Source organism: Python bivittatus, unplaced genomic scaffold, assembly GCF_059951505.1.
Source record: "Python bivittatus isolate LINGU-HERP-01145 unplaced genomic scaffold, Pbiv_v1 ctg000850_np1212, whole genome shotgun sequence".
In the NCBI taxonomy this organism is placed as follows: domain Eukaryota; kingdom Metazoa; phylum Chordata; class Lepidosauria; order Squamata; family Pythonidae; genus Python; species Python bivittatus.
The window spans coordinates 35934795-35949669 of record NW_028277112.1 but is presented as its reverse complement, the minus strand read 5'-3'; positions in this window follow the sequence as shown (position 1 = coordinate 35949669).

The window sequence follows — 14875 nt, the reverse complement described above, 5'->3', positions numbered from 1 at the left end:
TTGAATTGGATTATTTATTACTGTACTTAAAAGTATTGAACACAAAGAAGATTTTGAACAAAAATTAGATTAGGTTGGGAAATAATGTATATGAGAGAAACAGTTCAAAAATGAATCTCTATATAAACATTACAAATATTAAATTCTGTTTCACATAACTCCTACCTGATAACACCAGCCTCCCATTTTGTTACAGTAGTACTGCAGGAAAAAAATGGGTCAGTTAACTATAGGAATTCAAGAGCTAATGTTTAGGAATATTGTTTTTCAAGTACCATTGCTATAGGAACTAATTCCTGGGGAAATGGCAGGTTAGGACCAGATGAATTCCTACAATACACCAATGGTAGGAATCCCATGCCCCACATAATGTGGCAGATGTAGAACTTTCAATATCTCTTACCATTGGTCATGCAACATCTGGAGAGCCATAGGTTCCTGAGTCTACTAAAACAGCAAGAAACCAAACCCAATGTGGCCTTCCCTCTGATGACCACTTTAACATTTCCTGGAACACAGACCATAGATTATCCAAAAAAGGAAAGCCTTTGCACATAGATCTCTATGTGCATAAGTTTCTATGAGCTGAATCTGTGTCCAATGTCCATAGGCATGTTTCAGGTCCAGCATATAGGTAATAGAGAATTAGTAAAGAAATACATAAGGAGAAAGCTACAACCTTACCCTTTAAATCACGTGGATCCAATTTCTGCATATATATGAAGGGCTTTATTTTAGTAAGGAATCAGTGGCTGTGTCTTCAGTTGAGACTCTTGGCCTTTGCTGTTGGCAATGACAGCAGTACTCTAACACAAGAAACACAGAATTCTGCCCAGAAGAAATGAAGTTTATAAAAGTACCAGAATACTTGATTTCCGTTCAACACTTGTTCCCTTGCCCCATGAGCTAGCAGCACAAGCAAGAAACTTCCCTTTGATCCCTCAAGAACATCCTTAACATTAATCGAAAAGATTTATCCATAGCTGGAGATAAGCACATGAATTCTTTTTGACAAACATCAAAGCATCTTTGCAGGGGAGACATGTACAAGTTCACTATAGTAGTGTATGATGGCAATGGGAGGGATTAGCCCTTGCTGGCATATAGAAATATTCAGCACAAGGTAAGAGGGGTAAAACCAATCATACTATAGAATTGCCCTTAGTCTCTCTGTTTTCTCTCTTGTGTAATAATAAAAAAAGTAGTTTAAAATAATTGTTTTTTAAATCACCTTCTGAGATTGGGAAGGAAGCCAACAGAGATCTCTCCATTGTTCATTTTCAGCAAGAGATCTGCAGGGAGTTTAGCGTGGTCTACAAAGTTGCTATGTTTCATTTGCTATTATGGGTGTCCTACACATCTTGATCAGTAAAGAACCTGCCACAAAACCAACAGCAAACACTTGCCAGGAATTAAAGGAAGCAGGGTATATTAGCACTCTATGACACTGTTTATCTGCATCTTAAAACAGTATTTTGAGCAAGAATGTCGAGTATAGGTAAATAACCTATAATGCATCATCTTTTTTCACAAGTCCAGTTTGGATGCTTCCTGAAATGTAAAGGTTGAACTCAAAGAAGAGTTTATGGCTGCAATTTTTCCCTTAGCAGTACTAATTCAATTTGATGAAAAAGAATTCACTTCAATAATTCATTCAAATAAGAGGGAAAAAATCAGGGTAAAATGTAATATTCTTCAGTGATTATGTACCATCACTCAGGGCAAACTTTTAGCATCCACATGGTAGACTTACTCCAGGATGATCTGTCCCCATCCTGGCCCTTCAGGTTTTCCAATGGCCCACCCATCACCTCTCTAACTGAGCCCATCCATCTTGCTCTTGTTCAATCTCTTCTTCTCTTTCCTTCCATCTTTTCCAAAATTATGGACTTCCAAATGGAGCTGTCTTCTCATAACGTATCCACCATATGATCATTTGAGCCTGGTTATCTGTGCCTCAAGGTAGAATTCTGGAATGATTTGTTCAATGATCCATTTATTTATTTTCTTAGCTATTTTCAGGAGTCTTCTTTAATATCGAAGTTCAAAAGCAGCAATACTCTTTCTACCCTGTTTCTTCAAAGTCCAACTTTTGCTTCCATAGAGTATCAGAGGGGAAACCTTTGCCTGCATGATTCTGATCATTGTAGGTATCGACATGTGTCAGCATCTGAGTATCTTTTCCAAGGCCTTAATTGCAACCTTTTAAAGTTCTAGTCTGTGGTGTGTTTCTTGCCTGCCAGTTCCTTTACTGTTGATTGTCAGTCCTAAAAGGCAGAACCTATCAGTGTCTTCACTGTCACTTCTAAGAGATGAAAATGTGTATCTGCTGCTGTATCTGTTGCCATAAGTTTGGTCTTTTTTATATTTAATTGTAGTCCCACTTTTTTACTGTGGTTCTTGACTTTCATTACTAGAGCTTGCAGATGGTATATTTTCAGCTATCAGAGCAGTGACATCAGCATAGCACAGGTTATTGATGTTTCTTCCTCCAGTTTTAAAATCACACTCATCTTTTTCCAATACAGCCTCCTTCAATATACATTAAGCAAATATATTCTTGCATTTATTTTATTACAAGCTAGCCAAGGGAAACGTGTGTGTAAATACCTTATCTTTCATTCTAAAACAATTTCCAGTGTTCAGCAGTAAAGATGTCATGAAGGAACTCCTCCCATGAGCCTTTTTCTGGTTGGGTACTAGGTAGACTTCAAGTGAGAGGAAAATGTGGAACCAAAACCAGCATCCTCTGCCACTTCCAACAATAAAGCCAGAACGGAACAGAACAGAACAGAACAGAACATGTCTTTATTCGGTCAATGACCAGTAAATAACAGTAAAGCCAGCTGTAAAACACCACCAAAAGAATTGCTAAAGGAATTCCCTAGGGCCTCAAGAAGAATATTGAAAAACAGAAGCCTCTTTTACAGAGGAAGAACATTTGCAAGACATTTCCAAGACAGATTTCGTCACAGCTTTACGCAAGATGTTTACCAAAGAGTCATGCCAGATCAAAAGGCCCATCTAACTGGTATTTTGTTTTCACAATGGCCGCTTAGATACCAAGTGGGAATCCACAAGTAGGATCCACATGGAACAGATATTGCTTTACTTAGGTCTCAGATTGCTCTGTTGTAATACATAAAAAGTACAAAAACAGCAGAGACATATTCTTACCCACAAAAGAGAGGATTTCAGAGAATGTCGAAATATCATTTGTACCAGCTTGAATATTCATAATTAAAATCAAAGCATGAAAGAATTATTAACTTTATAAGAAATGTCTTGGCTCAGAGCAACTTTCTCCAAAAGGGTCCTACAAGTATGTTACAATTACCAGAACTTTCTTCATTTCTGAAGGAAAAGGGTTTGAGAAAAGGCAACATCCTTCCATGTCATCTTTTCTCAAACTGTTTTTCTTCAGAAAACTTGGAAACCATGGAAATACAGGAAAATGTACATTTGGTTTAAGGAGATTAGGAACACTGAAACTCAGCTGACAATTTTTTTTTAATTCACTAATTTCCTTAATTTGTCAGATAATAAAAGCAGAAAGGAAGCCATTTGTGCCATTTGGGGATAAAATACTTATTTATCTCTAACAAGGGCAGGAAGGTGAGTCAGCACTGGCAGGCCAGTTCCCTACCACAACAAACACTTGAGCCAGAGTAATGATTCATGGGAGTGTTCTGGGGGAAAAAAATGGCAGCCACATGGAAGTAGTTCTATTCTGGTCACATTGTCACCAGAAATGGTTGCAAATATAAAAGATTATTTAAAATCCAGGTGTACACAACTTATCACAATAAAAGAAGCAAAAGATTAAAGAAGCTCAATGTAAACAAATAACATGCAAAACAAAATTAAATGTAAATCAAATTTAAGTTTTAGGAAAAACTTCCCCTTCTTTGTCAGCCTACATTGAGAATGAGCCCTTGGCATGACATTAAAGACCATATGTAATCCTTGGCTTGGAAAAGCTTATATAACCTTGCTCTGTGGACAAGCTTGACTTTCATAATCAGATGTTGTTCAGATAATTTGAGTAGGAAGTTCCATTTACCCTAATCTGAAAATAACCCATGCATTTGTATTTATGAGAGCTGAAAGCCAACACATCTGAAGGATACCAGGTTGGGCAACCAAGATAGATCCAATTCTACCTGGATCTTGAAGATGACAAGGGCCATTAAGAACAAAACAAGGCTGCTGCTACAATCCAGGCCTGCCTCTTAAAAGGATTATGCATTATTTCTTATAATCCCTCTGAGAAAGTAGTTTTGCTTTTTTTCCCCTGATTGTTCGGGGGGGGGGGGGGGGAGAGACTTTAAAAAGTACAATATCTAAAGAATACCAATGTTTTCTACATTTTTACAGGTCAGTTAAAGAACCTTAATCATATCCATGAAGATGGGTGTTTTGAAAACACCTATAGCATAAGTACAGCCAAGAGTTTCAAGCTGCCATTAGAGAACAGTCAAAATTCTCCCAGATATTCCCATTATCCTAGATTGTACTGAAAACTCCATACTTCAACAGGTAATTCCTTGTATTATATCATAATATTACTTCCTCCCTCCACCAGCCTGCAGCAGGGGAATTTCCAGGTAAATGCAAAGAAAAGAGACTGTAATTCTACCCAACCCATCTGCAAGTTGAAAATGTTTTGCTGTTATTCTTTCTCCATCTGGCACGCAAGACAGCTATTAAGAAGAAAAGACAGTGGACAATGAAATCTCTTAAACAGCTGACGATTTTCAAGCTGGTGTTTCTATTAAACAAAATGCCTTAGGTCTCTTCCAGTTGTAGAGCAACTGCACAGGCCTGATAGTCTGCGGATATATATTTCACTGTGGTTAGGGGGGAAAATAACTTAAGATATAGAAACAACTACAGAGGGGGGAATGATGGATTAGCACTAAGAGGCAGAGACTCTAGAATATGAAACATGCTTGCTAGTTAATTTCATTCTCCTCAATTCATATATCATTCAAACAGATGCAGCTGCCTTTCTTCCGTTCTGGATCTGACTCCTGTAAGGGTAAAACTCTGCTGCCTCAACAGGGCTGAGAGAGAATGATCATCACCATTGTGCCATGAGTAATGTCAAGTTCCATGAAAATGGCATCACATTAATTTCAGCGTGAAATTCCAGGCAACTTGTAAGCGGCTCCTGAGATTATGCTAAACCTCAAATTCTCTGGTGATGTCATCAATATAGTAATATGGGATATCATAAGGCTATCAGGCTGTCAGACTATTAAACATATTTTACATGAGTGATCATCTGCTTTTTCACCAGTTGGTTAAGTATAAATGTCTTCCTATGCTGCCTGACTGTATGAGTCCACCTCAGATAAGAACCAAACTGAGGAAGCTCTTCTCCAGCCTGTGAGTCCTCTACCAGCAGTATCACAAATTTCACTCAACTCCTCCCAGCTCTAGCTAAATATAGAGTTGATTAACTCTTAAACACATGTAGGCCTTTTGTTTTTTATAATTAAAATGACATGATATGCAAAGTTTAATTCCTGATTTTAAAGGATTGGAGAAATGCTAATCAACAACCACCTGAAAGAAAACTAGATGCTGAAGAAGAAGTCATTGGATTTAAAAATACGCTTTTTTAACCAAATGCATATAATATGTTCTGGGCCACATTATGCAGATTTCTAAACTGCAGAGACAAAAGCTAGCCTGGTTTTGTTGTTGTTGTTGTTGTTAATTTTTTTTTTTAGAGAGAGTGTAGGCAAATTGTCAGATGCATGGTTTCTCTTACTTGAGTACATAATATGCATAACAAAAATATGAACTTTGTGGAAGTATGTATACATGAACCTGTTCTGTGAACAGAAATATTTATCACATGTAAACTGTGATCATGTGTACCATACTTAATGTTGAAAATAGGGTGGAGGGGAACTAGGGATATACCCTGAAAATAAATGAATGCCAATTTAACCAAAATGGTGCAAACCAACCTAGACTAAATTTTCTGTAGTACAAGGCAAAGCAGGACTAGAACAAGGCTTGCTTCAATCCAAACCTAGACCTTAATGAAGTTTCAGACTTGATTAGCTCTGCAGCCTCCAACACTAGAAAATCAAAGCGGTGGTTCTTACCATTTATATTTCATTGAAGGGGACAGAAAAATTTTAAGGACAGACAAGTTTTCCTTTAGAGTGGTCTGAGCAAGGCCATAAAACTATGGCATCAAAGGAGCTTGGGAATGGAATCTGGATTCTCTTAGTAACATTTGCTCCTTATAGTTCCTCCTCATTTCTTAGCAGTGTGTCACTGTCCGCACTTTCAGTGTGATTCTGAGCAGTTAGCACTTGGATTAGTTCTGTGTCTTAAGCAATTGCTGTCCTTTATTTTTCTTTTTTAAATTGCTTCAGCCTTCTTCCTTTCAATTCTTCTGAAGCAACTTATTTATTAACATTTAATTTTTTGGTCCTTGCTCTGTTCAGTTCCTACTTTCCCTAACTAAATTCTTCCCCATATAATTAATCCTTGCACCCCTTTAAAATTAACCCAACAATATTCAGATGTCTTTGCAGGGATCATTGTTGTCCCTTATGAATCCTCCTTACCTTTGCACAAAATTCATTCTCCATATCTATCTGAAATTTGGCATTGTAGTTCCTATATAAGGAACTACCAGTGCTGCAAATTTCATCAAATTATGTTTGAAAGCAATTGTCAGGCTCTTAGCCAGATGACTCAAACCAAAAGTAATCCTTTTCTCAGACAAGGCACATAAAATCTTCTTAACAAGATTTGTTGAAGTGAAAACAATAGAGTTACAAGAATTTCAGCAACAGAACTATTTCCCATTTAGAACTGATTTATCTCCTAAGACACTAGGTCAGAGCCTTTTTAATTCCTTTCTAATGATTTTTCTGTGAATAGATGATAATGGATGAGGTTACAGGTGTCCATTTACATGGTCTCCCGAATCCTTACCAGGATGAAAACGGATGCTTACAGCAATAGAGTTACAAGCACTACGGGTTTTTTTTAAGAAAAGTTGAAAAATTCAAGAGGCAAGTTCAGAAACTTCTGCACCTACCTTTATGAAATGTGGCTTGAAAAACATCCTATTCTCTTTTACCTATGCTAAGAGAAACTCAGCTTAGGATACTGATCAAAGTCAGGCAATCTTCAGTCTGGCCATTTCTGAACCTCCAAAGTAGCCTTCCAGACCAAATCTAATGGTTTGTGAACACTCTAATGGGAATCCAGTGTGTGCTTGAAGTTTGAGTTTCGAGATATGATGAAAAAGTACTCGTAGAGGCATTCCTTGTGGCTTTTTCACAGATATGGGATGTCTTAGTATTCCCTGGCAATCTTGCATGAGAGTTAGTTGACATTTGCTATAGAGAGAATACCTACTGGTGTTAAAACTTCCATATGATTATTTGCTCATGAACAATAAACTCCTGCAAAAACTGAGGTCTGCATGCATTTTGGTTTGCTGGACCACAACTCAAAATTATAATGCCAAACATACTGGGGGCAGGGGGAGGGGAATATAATTGAATCTATTATATTTCCTAGTTAAGATTTGTAATCTGCAGTTCTCTGCCCTAGTAAATTTCCCCTTTTAAAATATTATTGATATAAATTTCTATAGCTGACCTTTAACTTTATTGTTTACCAACTTTCAGTTGATTAGCATGTGAGTCATATGGAACATTAAATGAAATACTTTGTTATGCAAGTACTGCAGTGATTAGTGAAGTTTCTGAATAAATTATGTAATTTAACATCTGCTATTAAGCTAGTCTCCACATTTATTGCATCATAACAATGTCATTACAGAAGAAAGCTGTGCTGATAAGCAGCATGTAATAAACACACACTATGTATCTAAATGTTTGCTCCTCCATAACTCTTGTTCTGCTTAATTGTGACAGCCAACACTCATTCCCTTTGTTAAACACACTGATTTCTCATCATTCGTCACAGGCAAATGATGGACTAAGCATTCCTATGCATCAATTATGCTGGAGGTGAGGGAGCGGGGAGGTCCATGCTATCATTGTGTTAGTAGAAAGGTCAGTGTATCCTATATCCATTCAGCCTGAGGAGAAGAGGGGAAGACGTGCAACATAGAAAATTGAAAAGTTAAATATAAAGAGCACATCTCCAGCAACCCTAGAAAGGCAGGTCACATCCCAGCAGATTTATTGCCCTTCCAAACATTACCTTTCTCTCCATCTCTATGCAACAGACTATTTCATTGACCTGGCTACCAACAGCCATCTATTTGTCATTCAAGATCTCCCACTCATAGTCTAGAGCCCCTGAGCTGCCCAAACCCATCAAGTTCTCTTCCTACAGCCTCCGAAGCTTCCATCCTTGAATCCACTTGAAGCAATTAACAAGTAACATGGGAAATGGATCTCTATTTACCACTTCCTACCACAGAGAAACCAGACAAGCAGTTTTCATTGCTCTGTATCCAAAAGTAAACGGTCTTGAAAAGGAAAGCCTCTCTATTCTGTCTCCTCTTCAGATCAACCAGAAGAATCCCATTGATAATGTCAATGGCATTATCTTACTTCTACAAATGCTAAGGCTGCTAATGAAAAAAAGGCTTGTAGGTGTTCTATAAAAGATTAAGGCTATTTAAGTTTAAGAGGTTAACAGGAATTATAATCACATAGACCAAAAGCAAATAGATCAAAGGTCTCTCTCAGTCTATTTTCTGTTGCCAACAATAATACATAATTAGACAGCAATAACAGGAGTATTAGGTAGCCATTTTGGTCTGGTTCATGAAAATTTGTTGTTAAATTTTGTCTGGAAAAACAGGAAATGTATCTGACTGCCTTGTCTGGTTCTTTCTCACACACACAAGCACACACACAGAGACAGATGCATAAGTGAGTTCCAGGTCCTCAAACATACCTAAATTACTGCTTTCCCACCAGCTATATCCTGGGAAATGTACTACAGAGGCAATTGGACTTGGAAAGGACATCCTTGCTATTACAATTGCAATTAGATGTAGTTGTGAACCTCAGGAAGCCTCAGTGGCTGGAAGTTTAAAACCCCTGCTCCAAGCTAAAACTATTTCATCACCATCATCATCATCGTTGTTGTTGTTGTTGTTGTTGTCGTTGTTGTTCCTCAAGTGGTATAGAGACATTTTCAGACATTTGACAGTCAAAGCAATAGAGATATCACTCTCCATACAAGCACATAATCATTTTAAAGAGAAACTCTTTTTCCACTAAGAGGATTTTGCAGGTATGTGTAGTCTTTATTTTAGAGAAAGAGGTAACCCTGGAAAATATGTGATTAATGGTATTGCCCTATTATAAAATCATAATTTCAGCAAAAGAATAGCATGAAGAAAGAACATTTATTTCCCCGTATTTTAAATTCAACTTGTAGTCAAAGGTTACGTAGAAAAACATGTATTTTTATTTCCATGCATAGCTATGATATTACTTCCAGCCAACAATGAAGGTCTCTATGGACAAGACTTTCTAAACAGCTGGAAACCTCAATGCCCCTCTTCTATTAATCTCCTGCTACAGAACTAGCTAGACAGTAGTGCAGAATATTACTAAACTGTGCAAGTCACAGCTAATCTGTCTCTTGCTGTAATAAGATGATTTTGTAAAGAGATCATAGTGTCAGAGTCTTGTAACTTGGGGTAATTTATTGATATTCCAGTGGGACAGGTATGGAAGCAGATTGACAGATAGTATTAATGCACATTAGAATCAGCCCATATTTCAGAAACACTAACCATTTTGGCTTCAGATGTCTTACCTGTCTTCCTTCCTTCCTTCCTTCCTTCCTTCCTTCCTTCCTTCCTTCCTTCCTTCCTTCCTTCCTTCCTTCCTTCCTTCCTTCCTTCCTTCCTTCCTTCTCAACTATTCTGATACCACTCATTCAGACAGCAGATTTTTCTTTTCAAAACAATCTTTTAAGACTCCCCTACAAATTCACATAAAAGTTCTGCCAGTAACCTGTCTCTTTTCAGGCCAGAAGTTAAGCATTCCATTTTTTTAATTTGACAATATTTATTCTTACTCAGTTTCATCCTGCGCGTTAATATGAGAGGTGAGAGAAGATCCATGGTGGCTCCTGGCACTGATTGCCATGGCTGTGCAGTGAAGTTACACATCATCAATGAAATAATAATCTGTGATGTCACTGATACTGCTCTTCATTTCCTTTCCAGCAATCTCTGGCTATAGAGTGATGGGAAATACAGCCACTCACCTCATCCTATTTTTTTTCCACTTCAGTTTTTCTGCAGTTTATTTTGGGAGGTTTTCAATCTTCTTATGTCAACTGAAGATTGTCCTGGCTTTCAAAGTACGTTAAAGCCTAATATTTTGAATGACAGACATCTCCCTCTGTGTGCTGCATCTCACCTACCTCATTAGCTACTGTGTCTTCTCTATTTCCTCACAGATACATTCCTTCTCTGAATACACGCAAAGAGCTACTGTTGACGTTTTACTCCACGATGTGAAGAGGATGCAAGATTCCCTTGGAGCCTTTTCTATGACATCTGCTTCTGTTCCACTAGACCATATACAGGAAAATTCAGCTGGGATGGGTAATATATTCAAGTAACTCGGCAACTACACCAAATTATTTCTTATGAGAAATTAAAGAATTTGGGGAATGACCACCATTCCCCAAATATCTATCTGTCCTTTTGCTTGCTATAGAAAGATACTTTTTTTTTTTTTTTTGCCCCAACCTCAGATATTTTTCTAACAGCATGCAAAAACATGCAAAAGGAAAGAGTTTCTCAAACATGAGCTTCCAATCCATAAGGAATGTCTGAACAGTTTCAGAAAGTTGCTAAATTATTACATATTCTTAAAACAATCTTCCATCTCCTGGCACATCACTATCTACAGATTTGATCCTTTCTATGCTCATCCCTTCCTGTTTTCAACTGCAGAAGCAGCTGAGCTTCATCTAGGACAAGAGGAACTGCGCACATTGTTGTCTATGCTGCAGTCCCACCCTTCACAATGGAGCAGTAGCAAATATTGATCTGAAATATACCCAGGATATGCACCATCAAATTCTGACTTTTTCTATTTCTCATATTGATGTCTCAGAATAGTTATCCTTATACAAAATGTCTCAGTTTTTTGCTGCCTTAATCTGTAGTTAAAACTTGGACCATGCTACCTTAGGAAAGAATGTCTAGATATAGTTATTCTGAACTGAACCTCATGTTACAGTGCATGTGTAGCAGTGTTTCTCATGCTGGCTGGGGAATTCTGGCAGTTGAAGTCCACTCATCTTAATGTTCCCAAGGCTGAGAAACACTGGTGCATAGCGCACAGTGATATTTGATTATAACCATAGTAGGGGCAAATTGTATTGGGTTTTCACCATATACGGAAGAGAAGGTTTTCCCTTTCCTTCCCAATCTGATCACCCTCAAATCCTATACACCAGGACATAGTCCCCTTGGTACTATGGAAGAGCAGCTAGTTTCATGAACAGTAGTAATTTGTGTGAGCGGCAGATATGGAGAGAAGAAATCACCCTTTCCTCATGTAGAGATCCTAATGGCAATCATTCCTTTGGATGTAGCTGTACACTACATATTAAGTATAGTATATAGTCTTTTCCTTTCCCTCACACACACACGTTCCCTTTCCCTTAGGCACTCTACAAAGCCAGCAGAATTCTAATCTTCCTTTCATTAAGAAAAAAATTAACAATATTACATTGGCTATGTATAAATTTTGCAGTATAACTTTCCATAAATATGCAGCCCAGTTGATTTACACCCTATTCATGGAGATGTGTGGACTTCAATTACCAGGATGCTCAATAATGGCCATTCAAGTGGGAATTCTAGGAGTTGAAATCCACACAACTCAATGATGTCCAACCTGGGGAAGCCTGCCTTCATCCACCTAGTTTTGCAGTTGACAATTGGAAACAAATCAGAATATAATTCTAAAAAAGCAGGCGCTGCTATTTAAGTAGAATATAAAATAGAATCAAATATGTATTTGTTGCATTGTGAAATTATGTTTGACATAATTTGTTATGTGCACTTAATAATTTAGCCATTTACCTTCAGTAATGTCAGCTTTTATACTGACCCTAACTTCAAAAACAAATTAATCTCTTTTATTTTTCTGCAAGGACATGTCAGACCAAACCTGACTATAAATCTGATACTGATCACAACTGACAAGATTCCTCCCTAGTCCTTCTCAATTGTTGTGGTGGTTTGATTACATAATCAGGCAATTAAGTGTACAATCTACCTTAAAATGTTCAGAATCTACATTAATTACCTAAATGTGACTGACTGAGATGAGAACAAGAGCTATCTTTCCAACATTTTGCAGGGTGCCAACAAATAATGGCAAACAAGAACATCCAAGAAGTGGTGAAGCAAAAAGCATAAAAATAGATGACCCAAGATACTGGGCTTTCTGCCAGGTTTATTCTGCCTTTGGAATATATGTTTGTCTGTAAGTGAATGTATCTACGTATGAAACCTATGAGTAGGTTTCAATAGCCCTGAATTTTTCTGATAAAAAAACCTGTGTTTTTTATCAGAATGTTGGTGTTCTCAGATCATACTCATAACGGATTATAATTTCTCACCTATTTATGTATCCCAGATATGATGGTCTTAGATTTGTCCTTCTCACACATACACATTCTCTCTCCTTCGGTCTCTCTTTCTCAATATCTCTCACACAAAACACAAAAAGGCACACACCTACACGATGATTTGCAAATTATTATTGACATTTTACAGCAAAATGGATTCAGCTTCCAGCTTCTATAAAAGTAGCCATTGTGACAGTTATCAAGCAGTGAGGATGGAATACAGTATTCCAAATGGTTGCATTTTTTAAATAAGGGAATGTTATTAATTTCCAGGCTGAGGCCATGTGGCATTAAGATGTAAAATCTGTATACAGTATGTAAAAGTCCTCTTATGTTTGCAATATTGATAGTTCAGATGGTATTCTTATGCAATAACTGACAAATCAGATAGTGATTAGGTGAATTGTGGTTACATATAAGTAAGTTACTTGTTTATCTCCCTACTGAAAATTGCAATCTGGTCATTTATAATCTGTAAGATAAATTACATTGCAAGGCCTGCAGGTGATGCTTTATTTGATATATTGAGTTGTGATGTCTGAAAGATAGCCAATATATAAAGGTGATGCATACTTGGATCCAAGTGGATTTGATGGAAGATTGCTAATGGGTAGTTTGAGTACCATTCTCTCTAGTAATATGTGGACATTTGGTGGCTGGCAGAAAGGTAAAACAGAATGCTTACTGATAGCTTCTGCAAACTATTTAAAGCTGGCCAGCAATGGGTAGTGTATTCTAATTGCCCAGTGATAATTAGGAGATGCCAGATGGAAATCTGTTTTCATAGGATGCTTATGATGCAGTACTCTATTCACCGCACTACATGAACAAGAGCTGAGCCACTTAGAGAAACGGTGAAGGCTGAGGTTCTATTATTTTCTTTGCTTTCGCTGTCAAAAGTCTGCATGTCTTTTGCAATAAGTAATTATAAGTGAATTCCCTCTATCTAGATTATAATCAATTGTGAGTAGGTCTACAGATGCTTTTTTAAAAAATTGGGGAATTGAAAGTTCAAAATTGACTTGTTACTGCTAAGAAGCATATTGAAGTCCAGGATAGCCAAGTTCATGTTTTAGACATGCTATATTCCACGTGCAGGACCAGCTAGTCATCTCAATGCATGGATGAGACCATGGTACCAAGTGAAGAGGTTTAGGTTCATCTGGCACTGGGAAATATTTTTGAACAAGCTAAACCAGTACAAGAAAAAGCAGGCTCTACCTGAACTGAAATGAAACCAGGCTGCAATGTATACCATCAGAAATGAAGCAGAGCAGCTTTTAAAATAATTCCTGGGGAAATTTGACAGGTCCTGTGAAGCATGCAGTTTAGAAAGAGGAACATATTTCAGGAACTACTATATGGAACAGGACCAATGTTGAAGGTGGATTGATGGGTGGTCATGTCAGTCAAGAGATTTTAAAAAGCCATGAAAAAGCTATGCCAGCAACATTTGTAAAGTAATTTGTAGGTGTTTCAGTGCCAACGCTAGAACTCTTCAAGCCAAGTTGGGGAATAAGGGCACTTGATTATAAACAAGAACATAGGTACAGTGGGTATAACTATGGGTAGAATGAAGAGAATCAGTGAGATATGGTCATTCCTAGATATAAACTTTATAGAAAGGACAGGAAAGACACACTAGGGGAGATGTTTTTCTTTTTATCAAGTAGGAAATAAATATATAACATACTAGAAAACATTGGAAGGCCAGACTCCTCTATAGAATCTCTACAAGTGGCAATATTTGGTCATGAATGTAAATCAGCTTAGGAATATACTGTCCTCCACCTGATCAACACCTTGAGGGTGGTGTGGAAAGAAATCTGGGAGGTGTGAAAAGGATATTTTGTTTTTAATATGGGGGAGTTCAATTGCCCTATCATAGACAAGGTACATTCATGTTCAGGACATGAAAAAGAAACCAACTTCCTGGATACCTTAAATGATTGTACCTTGTAACCTCTGGTCTTGGAACCAGCCTCAGAGGAAGCAACCTTAAACTTAATCCTAAATAATAACCATGATCTGGTGTGAGACGTAATTTTTGTGATACCAATGGGAAAGAGTCACTATAATGCCATTTTGTTTAATTTCCTGCTGGAAAACTACAGCATAGTCAAACCCATTACATTTTACCATAAAACTTCTAAAAACTGGGGGTGACTGCAAAAAAAGGGGAGCAAATCTCTTCTTAATGCCTGGAGGTTGTGTAAAACTACAATAATTGGCAACCAACTAG